The sequence below is a fragment of the Apodemus sylvaticus genome, chromosome 20 (genome assembly GCF_947179515.1).
Source record: "Apodemus sylvaticus chromosome 20, mApoSyl1.1, whole genome shotgun sequence".
Lineage (NCBI taxonomy): Eukaryota > Metazoa > Chordata > Mammalia > Rodentia > Muridae > Apodemus > Apodemus sylvaticus.
Genome location: NC_067491.1, coordinates 17,026,727 through 17,042,672, shown reverse-complemented (window position 1 = coordinate 17,042,672; position 15,946 = coordinate 17,026,727). Strand labels below are relative to the sequence as shown.

The 15,946-nt window shown below is 41.3% G+C and overlaps 1 protein-coding gene across 2 annotated transcripts in view; it reads right to left on the bottom strand.

The window, feature by feature from the left end:
• Positions 1-15,946, bottom strand: part of Frs2 (fibroblast growth factor receptor substrate 2) — a 75,772-nt gene that overhangs the window by 15,170 nt on the left and 44,656 nt on the right. Inside the window, exon 2 of one of the 2 annotated variants that reach the window (XM_052165128.1) lies at positions 15,111-15,202. The exons of the other annotated variant lie outside the window; for it this stretch is intronic. The gene's annotated coding sequence lies outside the window, so the exon portion shown is untranslated. The remainder of the gene's footprint in view (positions 1-15,110; positions 15,203-15,946) is intronic. 2 annotated transcript variants of the gene reach the window in all.

Here is a 15,946-nt window from a genome sequence, read left to right as displayed (position 1 = left end):
GTGGCTTTGCCTACATGTATGTTTATGCATCATGTGCATGCATGAGGCCTGTGGAGGCTAAACCATGCATCAGATCCCCTGGAAGTGTTGTCACAGAAGGCTGTGAGCTGCCATGTGGCTCTGAGGACTCAGACTTGGGTCCTGTTGGAGCAACAGTGCATTGAATGCTGAGATATATCTCCACCCGGTTTTTAAATTTTATTTTTATTTTATAAGTATGAGTTTTGCCTGCATGTACACCTGTATACCACAAACATGTCTGGTGCTCAGACCAGGAAGGGTGTTGGATCCCATGGAACTGAAATTAGACAGCTGTGAGCTGTCAGAGACCTGAACCCTGGGTCTTCGGCATGGGTATCAAGTGCTCTTCCCACTAGCCATTTCTCCAGCCCCAGTCAAGTTTATGAATGTCCAATGATCAAAAATAAATTTGATATCAAATGGGCAATAAATGTGAGGTTTCTGACAGTAGTCTACTGCACTGCAGTGCATGGCTTCACTCTCCGTGTCCATCCCAACATCAGAGACCACAGCTTGGAACACTGGCTTGGTTCAGGCAGGGGGGCGCTCGCACTCAGTGCCGTGAACTGCAGGATGTATACTGTACGAAGTTTTCTGCTCCTGTACAAACACAAAGGCGTAACTACAGCTACAGAGACCACACTCTCCTGTCTACCTCTGCCTGGCACCGCGCCGCACCGGAGGCTTGAGTTAGGAAGCACTGTCTGAGCTGCCCACCTGAGTGCCATAAAGGTTGTTCAGTGGAGTCTGGTTTGGACCTAGGACAGAAATGGTTCTAGACATACTTCTGCCATTTTCATACCAAGTATGGACATTCTCAACACTGATTATCACAAATTATCAACCAACTATGAAGATGTTTGATATTCTGTGTCCTACAGTTTTGCATATTCACCCAACATTTAATTTTTATGCAAAATTGCTTTTGGTAAAACTATATGTATATCAAAAATGTTTCAATAAAAGCTTCATGATTTATTATCAGTAACTGTTTTCTTTGTATACTTACTTTATAAACATACACCTATAGTTATAAGAAACTTTCTCACACAAAAGCGGTCATGAATGAAAAGGTTTAGTAAGTTCCGCTCTCTATACCCTCTTCCCTTCTCCAGCGACTCAGATATATTAGTGTGTGAGTCTGCACATCCAGAGAGACTCTTGTGTAGGAACCGCCCACAGCTAAGTGAGTTCTCTCACAGGCCACTCATCTTCCTTGAGGCTCTGCCTCCTCTGTCTACTTCTTTTCTCAAAGCTTTAACTAATCACTCAAAGAATCCTTTCTCTGCTGGGGGCTCTCAGCATCTGCCCACTTCCACACTGAGTAAGTTTACAACTAGTAATGAGAGAATGTAATGGCAAAAACAAAAAAACCAAAAAACAAAAAAAAAAACCCAGAAAAATCCATTTTGAATGAATCCATATTACAAAATCAGTATGCTAACCTGCAAGGACTTAAAACCAATTCAAAGTTCCATTTTAAATCTTTGAAAAACACTCTGTCCTCTTTTTTGTTTGTTTGCTGAGACAGGTCTCACTATATAGCCATGGCTGTCATGGAACTCACTATGTAGATCAGGATGAACTCAGAGACATCAGCCTGCCTGTGCTGGGATTAAAAGCTGTGTCATCACCCCCAGCTCTTCTGGCCTCGTTTTGAAGTCAGTATGTGTACATGTTTGTTACTGTCTGTTGTGGGTGTTTTGAGACAGGGCCCTCTGTTGGCTCAGGTAGCCGTCACACCTGCAGTCCTCACTGTGCGGTTCCTGAGTGCTGAGATGGCTGCAGTCCACTGTATCACTTTATGTGGTAAATGTGTTGACTGTTAGCACTGCCAATGGATTATGGTGGATTTGCTTGCTTTTATGAGGAGGAGGGGAGAGGGGCATTGGAGGAGGCACTGTGTGAGGGGATCGAGATGGAAACTTATCTCCTTGTACTAAGCTCAAGTCCAAGTGGATCAAGGACCTCCACATGAAACCAGACACACTAAAACTAATAGAAAAGAAACTGGGGAAGACCCTTGAGGACATGGGCACAAGGGAAAATTTCCTCAACAGAACACCAATAGCTTATGCTCTAAGATCAAGAATTGACAAATGGCGGGGCGGTGGTGGCGCACGCCTGTAATCCCAGCACTCTGGGAGGCAGAGGCAGGCGGATTTCTGAGTTCGAGGCCAGCCTGGTCTACAGAGTGAGCTCCAGGACAGCCAGGGCTATACAGAGAAACCCTGTCTCGAAAAAAACAAATCTAAAAAAAAAAAAAAAAAAAAAGAATTGACAAATGGGACCTCATAAAACTACAAAGTTTCTATAAGGCAAAGGACATTGTCACAGGACAAAATGGCAACCAACAATTGGGATCTTTACCAACACTACATCTGACAGAGGGCTTATATACAAGATATACAAAGAACTCAAGAAGGTAGACTCCAGAGAGCCAAATATTCCCCTTAAAAAATGGGGTACAGAGCTAAACAAGAATTTTCACCTGAGGAATATTGAATGGCTGAGACGCATCTAAAGAAATGTTCAACATCCTTAGTCAACAGGGAAATGCAAATCAAAACAACCTGAGATTTCATCTCATATGAGTCAGAATGGCTAAGACCAAAAACTCAGGAGAAAACAGGTGCTGGCGAGGATGTGGAGAAAGAGGAACACTCCTCCACTACTGGTGGGGTTGCAAGCTGGTACTACCACTCTGGAAATCAGTCTAGAGGTTCCTCAGAAAACTGGGAATGATACTTCCGGAGGACCCTGCTATACCACTCCTGGGCATATACTACTCAGAGGATTCTCCAGCATGTAATAAGGATACATGCTCCACTATCTATGTTCATAGCAGCCCTATTTATAATAGTCAGAAGCTGGAAAGAACCCAGATGTCCCTCAACAGAGAAATGGATACAGAAAATGTGGTATATATACAATGGAGTATTATTCAGCCATTAGAAACAACGAATTCATTAAATTCTTAGACAAATGGATAGAATTGGAGAACATCATTCTAAGTGAGGTAACCCAGTCTCAAAAGAACACTCACAGTATGCACTCACTGATAAATGGGTATTAGCCTAGAAGCTTGGAACACCCAAGACACAATTCACATATCAAATGATGCCCAAGAAGGAAGGAGTGGCCTCTGGTCCTGGAAAGGCTCAGTGTAGCAGTATAGGGGAATACCAGGACAGGGAAGTGGGAAGGGGTGGATGGGGAAACAGGGGGAGGGAAGAGGGCTTATGGGACTTTGGGGGGGGGGGATCCAGGAAAGGGAAAATCACTTGAAATGTAAATAAAGAATATATTGAATAAAAAAATACATGGAAATAAGCAATAATTCCATATATATATATATATAAAACTTCCAGTACAAATACCTACCATTTAAGGTGTATTGGGTAGAAAAGATTTGTGCTTCCTTTAAAATCATACTTTGTACATGAAAATATATTCTCAGTTTCAAACAATCTAAAACACTCCCAATATGAAGAAGAATAACTCACTGGACCATGGATGTTGTGGGTATTTGATTTGATTCAGATCATCTGTGTGACTTTTTTATTTTTAACATTTATTTTATGTATGTGAGTATACTGTTGCTGTCTTCAGACTGACCAGAAGAGGGTATCAGATCGCAGTACAGATGGTTGTGAGCCACCGTGTGGTTGGTGGAAACTGAACCTCTGGAAGAGAAGTGCTCTTAACCGCTGAGCCATCTCTTCAGCCCTGTGTGACTGACTCTTAAATCTCTGTTTTCTCTTCACTGCTGAATGACTCAGAACTGAACACAGTGCATGTGCAGTGAAAAGGAAGTGAGTCTCTATATAATAGGGCTTTGCCTTTACTCTTCCTGGTTTTTCCAGACAGGGTTTCTCTGTATAGCCCTGGCTGTCCTGGAACTCACTCTGTAAACCAGGCTGGCCTTGAACTCAGAAATCCACCTGCCTCTGCCTCCCAGAGCGCTGGGATTATAGATGTGCACCACCACCGCCCGGCTCCAATTAGTTTTCTTTCTACTAATTTGCTCAAAAATCTGGAAAAAAAAAATCAAGGAATAACAAGTCCATCTTCTTTAACCTTAGGGTAAAGTCACTGTAAGTCACCCCTATCACCAAGACTGGTATTGTCTAGGACTGGGATTGGCAGCATATGTGTTTTTACACTTTAATTAAAATGCCAGAAATGAAAGTGTTTATTTTGTCAATACTAAGAAAATCTTGTGGCAAAGGAAAATATTCAGAACACTTCCTCTCTCCAAAACACACGAGTTAGAAAGCGGTGAGTGCATGTCCTGTACAGAGAGAGCTCTGATGACATCTGCTTTATTAACAGAAGAATAATCACATCATTCAACTTTTTAATGCAAAATTATTCTGAAAAATAAATGTTACTCATGTGCAACCAGCATCTCTCTTTAAATTACTAAAACTATGTTAAAATTATTGCTAGGAAGAAAAAAAAAACTGTACAAAAACATCATTGTAGATTAAAAGCCAACTCCTCCATCTGGATTACAACAGTGCTGCTTTTATACCAGAGTAGACTTAGTAACGTTAATAACACTAACGCTGCAGCCTTTCTTTTACAAGTTAAGCTAAACAAAAACAGAAACTCAATATAAAAAACGGGCAAAAAATTTTAGTCTTAAGTATATAGTCAGTATTTTATAAGAATTTTGGTAAATCTGAAGATAAAAAAAACTTGAAATGTTCTAAAGGAGTTAAGACTTAAACAACAACAACTAACATTCATGAGTGTCTTCAGAGGGGCTCTTTACAAGAACCCAGGACAGACCCTGCGGCAAAGTACTCCTGTACTGTAGTTATTAGAGTTTAAAGTAAGATAAAACAAAAACCTGAGCTGCTCAACAGCATGGTATTATTTAAACTATGGCTTTCGAAAAACTATGAGGTACATATTTTCTGGGATGAAAGAATACTTGAAAGGCTTAGGTTACTAAGTTCCCGCTTTAGAGAAACCCCAAGAAGCTGGTGCAGGGACCCCCAGACCCGTGCCTGCCTTCCTCCTCCACTAACATCTTACATCACACAGCTCATCTGCTGTAACGGAACAACATGGATATCTTATTAACAACTAAAATACACATTTATGACAACCACGGAAGCTTAGGCCTGAATCCCAACATCCAAGAGGCCAAGGCAGGAGGACTGTCATGAGTTTGAGGCCAACCTAGGCTATACAGGATGTTCCAGGCCAGCCTAGCTATAATGTGACATCCTGTCTCAAAAACAAAAAACGATTTAAAATTTTTTAAAAAAAAGTATCCTTGGCTTTACTTAGTTTTTATATAAGTTTTTTCATTCCTTCCAAGATACTTGTATTATATATAATCATACAACCTCTTAATTATATTATATATAATCATACAAGCTTCTCTTGGCTGTAACATTTTCTCCTAATGTTTCTTTTATATATATAAAAAAGATTTATTTATTTATTATATGTAAGTACACTGTAGCTGTCTTCAGACACAGCAGAAGAGGGCATCAGATACCATCACAGATGGTTGTGAGCCACCATGTGGTTGTTGAGAATTGAACTCAGGACTTCTGGAAGAGCAGTCAGTGCTCTTAACCACAGAGTCATCTCTCCAGCTCCCCCACCCCAAAACATTTTCTTTTTCCTTTTTTTTTTTTCCTTAAAGATTTATTTATTATATGTAAGTACACTGTTGCTGTCTTCGGAAACTCCAGAAGAGGACATCAGATCTCATGATGATGGCTGTGAGCCACCATGTGGTTACTGGGCTTTGAACTTGGAACCTTCAGAAGAGTAGTCAGTGCTCTTAACTGCTGAGCCGTCTCTCCAGCCCCTCTCCTAATGTTCCTTATTTCTGGCGACTCCTCCAGTTCTGAGCAGTACTAGTTTAAGTACTTTATAAAGTTCTGTGCTGGAATTTGTTTTATGTTTCCCTCATACAGACGACGATTATGAGGTTGGGGAAAACCAGAGATGGCCCTTTACAGGCCTTGGAACACCATCAGCATGACTGCGGCTGATGTTAACCTGTCACCTGGCCGGGGTTGTGCCTGCATTTCTCCACTAGAAGCTATTCCATTCCAACTCTTTCCCATATAGTATAGAAGACAAGCATGGTGCTGCAGGCCTACAATCCCTCAGGATATGCAAGAGGCTAAGGCAGAGCGCTAAACTTAGGGCTAGCCTGGGCACGGGAAAGGCGGTATGGGCTAGAAGGCGACGACACCACAAGTACAGTTGCTAGCACTCAAGGGGCAGAGTCCAACTGCAATACTGGGTGGTGGGGGGAGAAAGTTCTGCCGGCTGTATGGAAGAGCCTGGGTTCAAGCCCTAGAACGACACGCAGAAAGGAGATGTGGGGGGGAGGCAGTTTCAATTCTCTCTGACGGACGGAACACTGTCCAACTGTTTGGCTGAGGTGCTGGGCAGGCAGGATCTTTGCTGCGCTTTATCTCTGACACTGACCAATCGTTTGGAATTCTTCTGTGCTCGGGAGTGGTTTTTCCCCCACTTTGATTCTATTCAGTCACATATTTACGCCACTTCTGACCCGCGGACATTTCTTTTACATTGAGTATTGTGAATACTACTTTCCATGACTTGGTTGCTGACATGATTTCGATTTTGGCCACTGCACTCTCGTCACTCCCTGTGTTCCTTTAACACTTCCCTGTCTTTGTAGGGCTTGCTCCTTTGCTCGAAGCTGCCTTTCCCTACAGGACACTGCACCTCTCTCTCCTGTGGAGACTGCTAGTTAACACCCACCTCCAGGCCCTGCGGTGCTCTTCCTGTGTGACTTCTAAGGATTCTGCTTTTAACTGAGTTTTACAAAAAGTGTGAGAAATTAGCATAAAAGTGCAGAATTAAATTCAGACTAAGAGGGCTCCAGAAATGACCAGCGGTTAAGAGCAGTAGCTGCTCTTCAGGAGGTCCTGAGTTCAGTTCCCAGCACCCACATGGTGGCTCACAACCATCTGCAACAGGATCGGACGCCCTCTTCTGTCCAATTCCCTCTTCTATCATGCAGGCACACATGCAAATATAGCTCTCATATACATGAACTATGTAAATAAATAAATCGTTAAAAAGTTCATACTGAGATTAAAAATGGTAATTTTAAATTAATACAACTTTATGAAAATAGAGTTATCACCACTTTTTAATAGACATGTTTCAAGTAGATGAGAGCAAATGTTTTAAAACTATAAAATTGGAACATAGTTTTTCTCTTGGCAAGAGAGAAAGTAACAAAAAAATAATGTCAGAAAAAGTCAAGTCTCACTACAGGGTGCTGTGAGGCCGAGCGGGTGTGGTACGCTAAGACAGACTTAACCATGTGGCTCAGGTGGAACTCACTCTGTAGTCCAGGCTGCCACAGACTCTCCATCTTTTGGTCTCTAGAGTGCTGGGATTGGAGCCATATGCAATTCTTTTATTTATTATTATTTTTTTATTTTAAGAACTTTGTTTTGAGGCAGGGTCTATGTAGTTGTGGCTAGGTCTAGAACTCACCTATCAGCCAGGCTGGACTTGAACTCACAGATGTGTAAGACAAACCTCTATGAGCAATGGTTCAGGACTAGACAAGCCAGTGAAATAGAGCACACAGAAACACAAACTACTCATCTCTGAAACCTGACTTCTTTCTTAAGATAAACTATAAATGAAAGACAACTCACATCTCCCTGCATTGAAATTAAGGACTGCTGTGAGAATGGGGGCGGGGTGGGAACTGATTACATGCTGTTTGTTTGGGGGCATCAAAGCTTATCAAGATCTACCAGGAAACATGACGTAGTCAAAAGAATTTAGAGGTCGAATTATTTTAATTCTTTAATTACCCTTCAAATTATATAATTATAAAACGAATCAAACAAAAACTTGTCAAATCAAGTAGATTATCTACTTAAGAAAATGAAGAGCCGTGGGCTGTGGCGGCTCTGGAGGCTGAGGAAGGAGGATTGTGGGGGAAGCTGGCAAGAGCAATAAGGCTTAAATATCACAAGGCTGACGGACAGGGCTGCGACTGCTCCAGCTAGCTCTCTGGTAATGTCGCCTCAGCCTGGTTGAAGACAAACCCACCCCTGGGACGGGCTGTGGCTTAGCTGACAGCACTTGCCTAAGGATGGGAGGCCCTAAATTCAATCTTCTGGACTCGCCTGCAGTCTCAGCACCAGGGAGGCAGCAGAAGTTCAAGGCCACCTCTGATACACAGCAAATTGGAAGGAAGTCTGGGGTACATAAAACACTGTCTTAACAAAACAAAAACAAAGGAGAGAATCCACACATTACCATTGGAATCTGGGAAGAAAACAGTTAAGTCAAAACAACACAGATTTCCGTCTATGTCTCCATACAGACCTTACTTATTAAAGTACGCCTGATGATGCTCACAGCAGAATCCAGAGCGCGTCAGAGCTGAAGCCTGGGGATGGATGTGCCTTTGTCTCTGCAGGGGCTTGTGTCTGTGAGTGTGTGAGCGCCTGCAGAGGTCAAGAGCAGTCACTGGGTCCCTCAGAGCTGCAGGCATGACAGGTGATAATCATCTGACCTAAGTCTGCAGCTCTCTGAAAGAGCTCCTAACTGTAAACACACCTCCAGCTCCCTTTAAATCACCACAGGTTTACTAGATACAAACAGCAGAACCTATCTGTACATGCATTAGAGGATGACCTATCTGCAGATGCGTTAGAGGATGAACAATGAATGAATGTATGAGGATCTCACATAGCTGAGGGGAGGGCTCGGTGGCTAATGTGCTTGCCACACAGGATGGAGGCCTTAAAAAACTGGGCATGAAGGCTTGGGCTACAGTTACAGCACTGGGGAGACACAGACAGACAGAGCCCCAGGACTGCCGGGCAAGGCAGCCTAGCCAAATGGCAAGCTCCAGCCAGGTTCAGGGACAGACCGCCTTAAACACACACAGAGACAGGACAAGCTCTCCTTAGCACTCAGAAGCAGAGGCTGGGGAGACATGAGGAGCTTGAGGCAAGCCTACAAACTCCAAAGTAAGATCCAGGCTCAAAAAAGAAAAATAAAGAACAAGTAGACAAACAACAAAACAAAGCTAAGATCTCTCTTGGAAACAGCCATAACCCAGGTGGGGAGAGGGAGGGAAACAACCCAGCCAGGCACAACAGGGCAAGCCTGCTGTCAGACCTAGGGAGGCAGAGGTCTGAGGACTGCCCTTAGAATAGCAAAGGTGGGGGAGGGGCTTTCCAAATAATCCTGATTAAAGTGTCAAGTTAAAGAAATACGATTGCAAAGAACACATCATTAAACTGGGGACTTATCAACACTGTATTCACAACTAAAAAGGGTGAGATGGGATAAGTAAACATTTATGTCAAGTACTTTTTTAAAATTGGATATAATGAATGTTTCTGTCATCAAGCAGAAGAAATGCACTCTTACTTCCCAGGCAAGCAGACATCGCCAGTGAACTTTGCGTTTCTGGCTGCATACACAGCATGGGCTCTCAGCCCTGTCTCCACGCTGCCCACACAGCACTCTGTGAGGAGGAATGATGCAGTCACACCACATTCTTTCCCTCAGCTCACACAGCAAGAACTTGCCCTCTCAGCTGCATTCTGCTGCAAACAGCCCTGGTCCCCTTAGCAACCCTATGCTCCCAATATGGACAGCTGGTCCACTTAAAGTCAGCCCTCGTTGGCAAGGACAGTGCTTGTCCTTCCGAGCGAGCAAGCGGGGGAGAGAAGGTTTGCCTTTCAGTCCACATTACAGGGCTTGATTCGTCCTCATCAGCACTTTTGTCTGCGGTAGCACTTTGTGTGCAGTTTCAACCTACTCTGAGTAAATCTAAAAGCAAGCAACTAAAACAGCAAAGTCCAGCTAGATCATACAAGATTATGAGCACAATATGAAACACAAAGCTACCTAGAACAACCGTACTCTTTTATTAAAATTTAAAACTCTCAAGTTTCAAAAATAAAGTTCAGTTTCAGTTAAATTTAACACCTGAAGTCTTGCTCTACTGCAGAGCGTCTGAATTAGAAGGTGTTAACTTTAGAGTATCAGAGCCTGTCTCTGACTCTCAGACACAAAGCACGGGGAGAGAGCACTTTCCCAGCAGGTGAGAGGCCCTGGGGCAGACATCCAGCACCACCACGCTGCTGAAGTTCAAGTCCCACAGGAACGTAACCAGTGGACTATCAGCCAGTCTGCATTCCTTATTATGTCACCTATATTACAATTTCCTAATGTTCCAGATGTTCAAATAAAATCAAGTAATAAGCATATTTGAAGTCCTAAGATCTAGACTGACATAGATAACATGACCTACTAGAAACAATCTTGATCTCTACCTGTACCTGGGTCTGAAGCAAATTGAGACTTTCAGAATAAAAGAAGCAGTTTTATAATTCGTTAGACATAATTTCCATATTATAAAATAGGCAGAGAAAACTGTGACACTTTGAAATATATTCAATCAAATTGTTCATTACATAACCCACAAAGGTATTTAAAATATCCTACCCAACAAAATCAGAAACCTAACGTTTAAAGAAAGTAAACCAGAATATTCTAAACTGAAAGTTTGTGGTATTTGTGATAAATTTGAAACATTAATAAAATGTTTTTCTATATAAGAGGTAAACCAAATCCTATTAATTCAATAAATGCTACTTCAGTGGAACTCAAAATAAGCATACTTAAGTAAAAAATAAAAGCATTTGGGACTGGAGAGATGGCTCAGCAGTTAAGGGCACTGGCTGCTCTTCCAGAGGACCCAGGCTTGACTCCCAGTACCTAGATGGTGACCCACAACTGTCTGTAGTTCCAGAAGACCCAATGCCCACTTCTGGCCTCCATGGACACCAAACACATAGTCAGTACAGACATTCATGAAGGCAAAACATTCATACACATAAAATAAAAAAAAATTAAAAACTACTAAAAACTAAATTATTCACTGATTTCATTCTCTTTCTTAACTGTATACATATGGCTTTTAAACATCCATGTTATGAGGTTCTTCTTGGTTAAAACACTTCTTTAGGGGGCTGGCAGGATAGTTCAATGGGCACAGGTGCCTCTACGAGGCCTGAGCACCTGATTTCGAGGAAGAGGAGAACCAACTTTCTCAAGTCCTTTAACTACCACTGTGCTCCACAGCACCTGTGCATATGGGAGCGAGCGAGTGTGTGTGTGTGTGTAATGTGTTAATTTTTGACACTAAATAAAAAATATCAGGATGCTAGAGAGATGGTTCAGTTAGTAAAGTGCGTGCCTTGCAAGCAAAGGACCCGATGGAGACAGAGTCAGACAAGGTCCCCTGGGCTCTCTGGCCAGCCAGTCCAGCCTAGTTGGCAAGTTCCAGCAAGTAAGAGACCCTGTCTCCAGAGAAAAAGTAACAAATGAACAAATGACAGCTGAGGTTATCCTTTGGTCTCTATATACACATGCACAGACATGCATCTGCATACACATGTGCATCTGCATACACATGTACATCTGCAAACATGTGCATCTGCATACATGTACCAACAAGGATGCATACATACAAACACAAAATAAATCTAGGCATGGAATCTAGGCATGGCTCACTAAGAGGAATGTTCCTACCATATACAAGGCCCTAGGTTCAATGCCCAGAATCAATAAAATACAAATTAAAAATCACAAAAGTAACCACTTACCACTTTAGATGAGAGCACTAAAAGTACCAGACCCTATGATCCATCATCATTATGAATCATACATTTTACTAATGTAGAAGACTTAAATTTCATTTTCCAAAAGAAAATGACAAAGATGAATAGACTAAGAACAGTGAGATTAAGCCTTTTAAATTTTGTACATCTGACCAGGAGCTGGTGGTACAAGCCATTAATCCCAGCACTTGGAAGGCAGAGGAAGATGGATCTCTGGATTTGAGGTGTCTACACAATGAGTTCCAGGACAGCCAGAGTTACAAAGAGAAACCCTGTCTCAAAAAGCAAACAAACAAAAACCAAAATACAAAAAACACAGAAAATTTGCTTTACGCACTATAGTCTAGGAAAAGAACATTTTAGATTTCTACTTAAGTACTTTCTCAACGCCTTGAATTTGAACATGCTATTTACATCCCAAGACCTTCCAGGGTCCTGCAGTGCTGAGCCCAGCTCCTGGGGCGGAGGCTGAAGCCCTCCCCTGCAGTCTGCCTTCCTTCCCTGCTGCTCTGGGCTCCCTCAGCTTCAGCCTGGAGGTCCTAGACTAGGATTAACTCTGCAGTGGTTTCAACAATGGGAAAAGGATGTTTCAGAGTATATGCATCCCTTAAAGCGTATAATACTGGAAAATTTAACAGGAATCGGTTACTGATCTGAAAAATATAACTTTAAAAGCTTTCTCTCACAAAGTCTAAAGAATATTTTTAAAAGGATTTTCTTAAAAATTGGAAAGGTGATCCACAAGAATTAAAAACTATTGTCTTTAAATTGGCATTTAGTTGGCCGGTGGAATTAATTTACAATGATCAGTACTATCTACCTCCAAAGTTCCTGAGGACATATGACCACAGTGACTTTTTAAAGCTGCCCACAAATTGAATCCAAGTAGTTGGTACACAGTTAACAAACCAACAAACATTATTATAATTTCTACTCGTTCGAAGATGTCTTCCTTCAAAAAGTCTAAAGAATTAAAAAAAAAAAAAAAAAACTATTGTTGAAAATCCATTGGAAAAGTGATCTATAAGGAATTTTAAAAAAATATCTATTAGGGCTGGAACCCTAATAACACCATCTATTATAGTGGGACACAGCTATAATTCAAGCAGTAGGCCAAAGCCAAAGTTAGCTAGCTAGCTACACAGTGAATCTGACATAGCCTGGGCTACATGAGACCCTGTTTTAAAAAACTCAAAAAACAGCAGGGCATGGTGGTGTATCTCTGTGCTGAAAGGAGGGCAGAGGAGGGTCTCTGTGAACTACTGGCCAGCCTGATCTACATAGCAAGTTCAAGGCTAGCCAAGGCTACATTATAAAAACCCCATCTTTAAAAACTAAAACAAACAAAAGATAACCACCAAAACAGGGCGGTGAGATGACTCGCAGGCTGAGCAAGCTCGGTTACCTAGCTCCAGGGCCTTGAGTGTGCACCTACACACACACACACACACACACACACACACACACACACACACACACAGGCACACACGCACGCGTGCGCACCTACACACACAGGCACACTGAGGAAATAACGTCCAAAGGAAGACAACAGAAACGATGTCCCTTATCTTTCAGTAGAAATCATTCTACCCTTTCCCATTTTGTTTACTATTATATAAATGATTTCTTACCTTTTGGAATTATTTTTGAGAAAAACAGATATAATTTTGTTCCTTAAAAAAAAATCAGGTAGGAAAAGAATTGTTTGAAAATAGTTTTTTGAAAATGAAAAATTTCAAAAATCAAAATCAGTTAGAACTGACTTCCTTTCCTTTTTTTTTTTTTTGGTTTTTCGAGACAGGGTTTCTCTGTATAGCCCTGGCTATCCTGGAACTCACTCTGTAGACCAGGCTAGCCAACTGACTTCTTTTAAGAGAGCTCTCACAATGTAGTCCTGACTGGCCTTGAACTCACAGATCTACCGGCCTCTACCACAAGTCCTGAAATTAAAAGGTGTATACCATCATTCCCAGATGACAGTAATTTCTTAATAATAAATGTAATTTTAGCAAAAACATAAAATCCACTCTTACTATAAAACTACCACTTAAGGGGCGGAAGCGATGGCTCAGTGGTGAGCACACACTTGCTGCTCTTGCAGAGGTCCTGGATTTCATTCCCAATGCACGGTAGGTCACAACCATTTGCAACTTCAGTTCTAGGGGAATTGACACCCTCTCTAGCTTCCAAGGAGACCAGATGTGCATGTATATACAGACATGGGGGCAAAACATTCATGCACATAAAATTTTAAAAGTAAATCTTAAAATAAAAAGATAAACATCACTTATTTATCAACTGAAATGAAATCAATTTTGTCAGGCACATAATGTTTCATATTCTAAGAAACCAGTAACTCAAATGACATTTGTTTCTCCAAGACATATTCTGAAGGATGATTTTTTTTAAGGTATAAAAATATTATAAAGTTAACTTATTTCAACAGAAGTATTCATATTCATAAAATACTATATTTTATATTAACATTTATCACCCCAATAAGAAACATTCAACTAAATACTAGTAAGTTTTTAATTCAAGGAAGAAGTATCTGAAATGAATCTAATTTTAGAGTACCTTTTCTTTTGGGGGGGGTCATCTGTTTGAGACTGAGTCTCTCTGGGTCCCATAATAGCCTTGAACCCTCTACACAACCCACAGTGGCCTTAGACAAACAATCCTCCTGCGTTAGCCATTCCAGTGCTCGGATTTTAGGTACGTGGGACCATACCCAGATAAGAAGCAGTCTGTCTATACAACACTATGATCAAACTATATCTTTATAATATCAAGAACAAAGACTGGGATGAAAAATAGATATCCTTGGACTGGAGAGATGGCTCAGCGGTTAAGAGCAGTGACTATTCTTCCAGAGGTCCTCAGTTTAAATCCCAGCAACCACACGGTGGCTCAAACCATCCATAGCACCCTCTTCTGGTATGTCTGAAGACAGCTGCAGTGCACTTATTTATAATAATAAATAAATCTTTGGACTGAAGCAAGCGGGGCCGACCAGAGCAAGCAGGGTGGACCGGAGCAAGCAGAGGTCCTAAATTCAATTCCCAGCAACCACATGAAGATTCACAACCATCTGTACTGCTACAGTGTATTCAATACATTAAATAAAAAAATCTTTAAGAAAAAAAGGAAAAATAGATATTCAAAAATAGTAAGAAAAGCTGTACGGGGCAGAAGTAACTCTTTTTAAATACATTTTTCTAAGGCTGTAATTCAATATACTACATTACATGCACGGTTCTTTTAAGAAAACATAGCAGACACATTTTGTAGAACCAATCTGAATATACAGTAAAAACAGAAATGTGACTCTTTTAATGCTCACATTCTTATTAAATGTTTTCAGCATAGATAACTGTTAAGGTAAAAGAGAGAGACTTGGCCACTTACTAATCTGGATGGACGCTATACTGCATCTTACTTCATGACCTGGATTAGTTCCTCACCATTATGTCTGGGCATCTACTTCTTGGTAGCCATTTCTGAAATAAAGGTACAGTAATTGAGAATATGACTTATATTATAAAACAATATAAATGCAAAGAACAATTAACTATATTATCATGACCATAAGAAAACTCCTAATAGAAAACATGAACAGGACTACAAGTTATATAGGATTTAAAAGGCTGGGTCCTGCCCTGGGCCAGGGTGCTTGAGTCCTCAACGCCTTTGTCCCTGCTGGGCTTCACAGTCCTGAATGTGACTGACAACTGAACCAAAAGAGACACCCATAGGAAAGGAGCAATTGTACATTTTGAACCCCACGAAGCATCTGCCCATTTGTTATTACTTACCCACTATGCCTACAATGAAACCCAAGAAAGGGACTTCTGTTTGCTTTATATATTTATCTTAGACACAATGGCTATCATGCCAATGAGTGCTCCACACTTGTTCATTCAAACAATCAATAAACCGATTATTAGGTAACTCCAGCTGATGAAATGCTTAAGTACTTTAAATCTCAAACACCATTTCTTCCACAGAAATACCAGGAGTGCCACTACACCGTCAACATCTTTTCTCCAATAAACAAAAGCCATAAAAGACAAGGAAGACACACTCCTGACCACAGAAACAGAACGAAGTCTAGGCCACCTTGGTTCCTGACCAGCTCCACCTTTGGTAAAGACTCTGAGAAGAGTTGAATATGTGGTTTCTGTCAGGTACCAGGACGTGGGGTAGGCAGATGCTTTTTATTAAACATACATATTCTTTGAGGT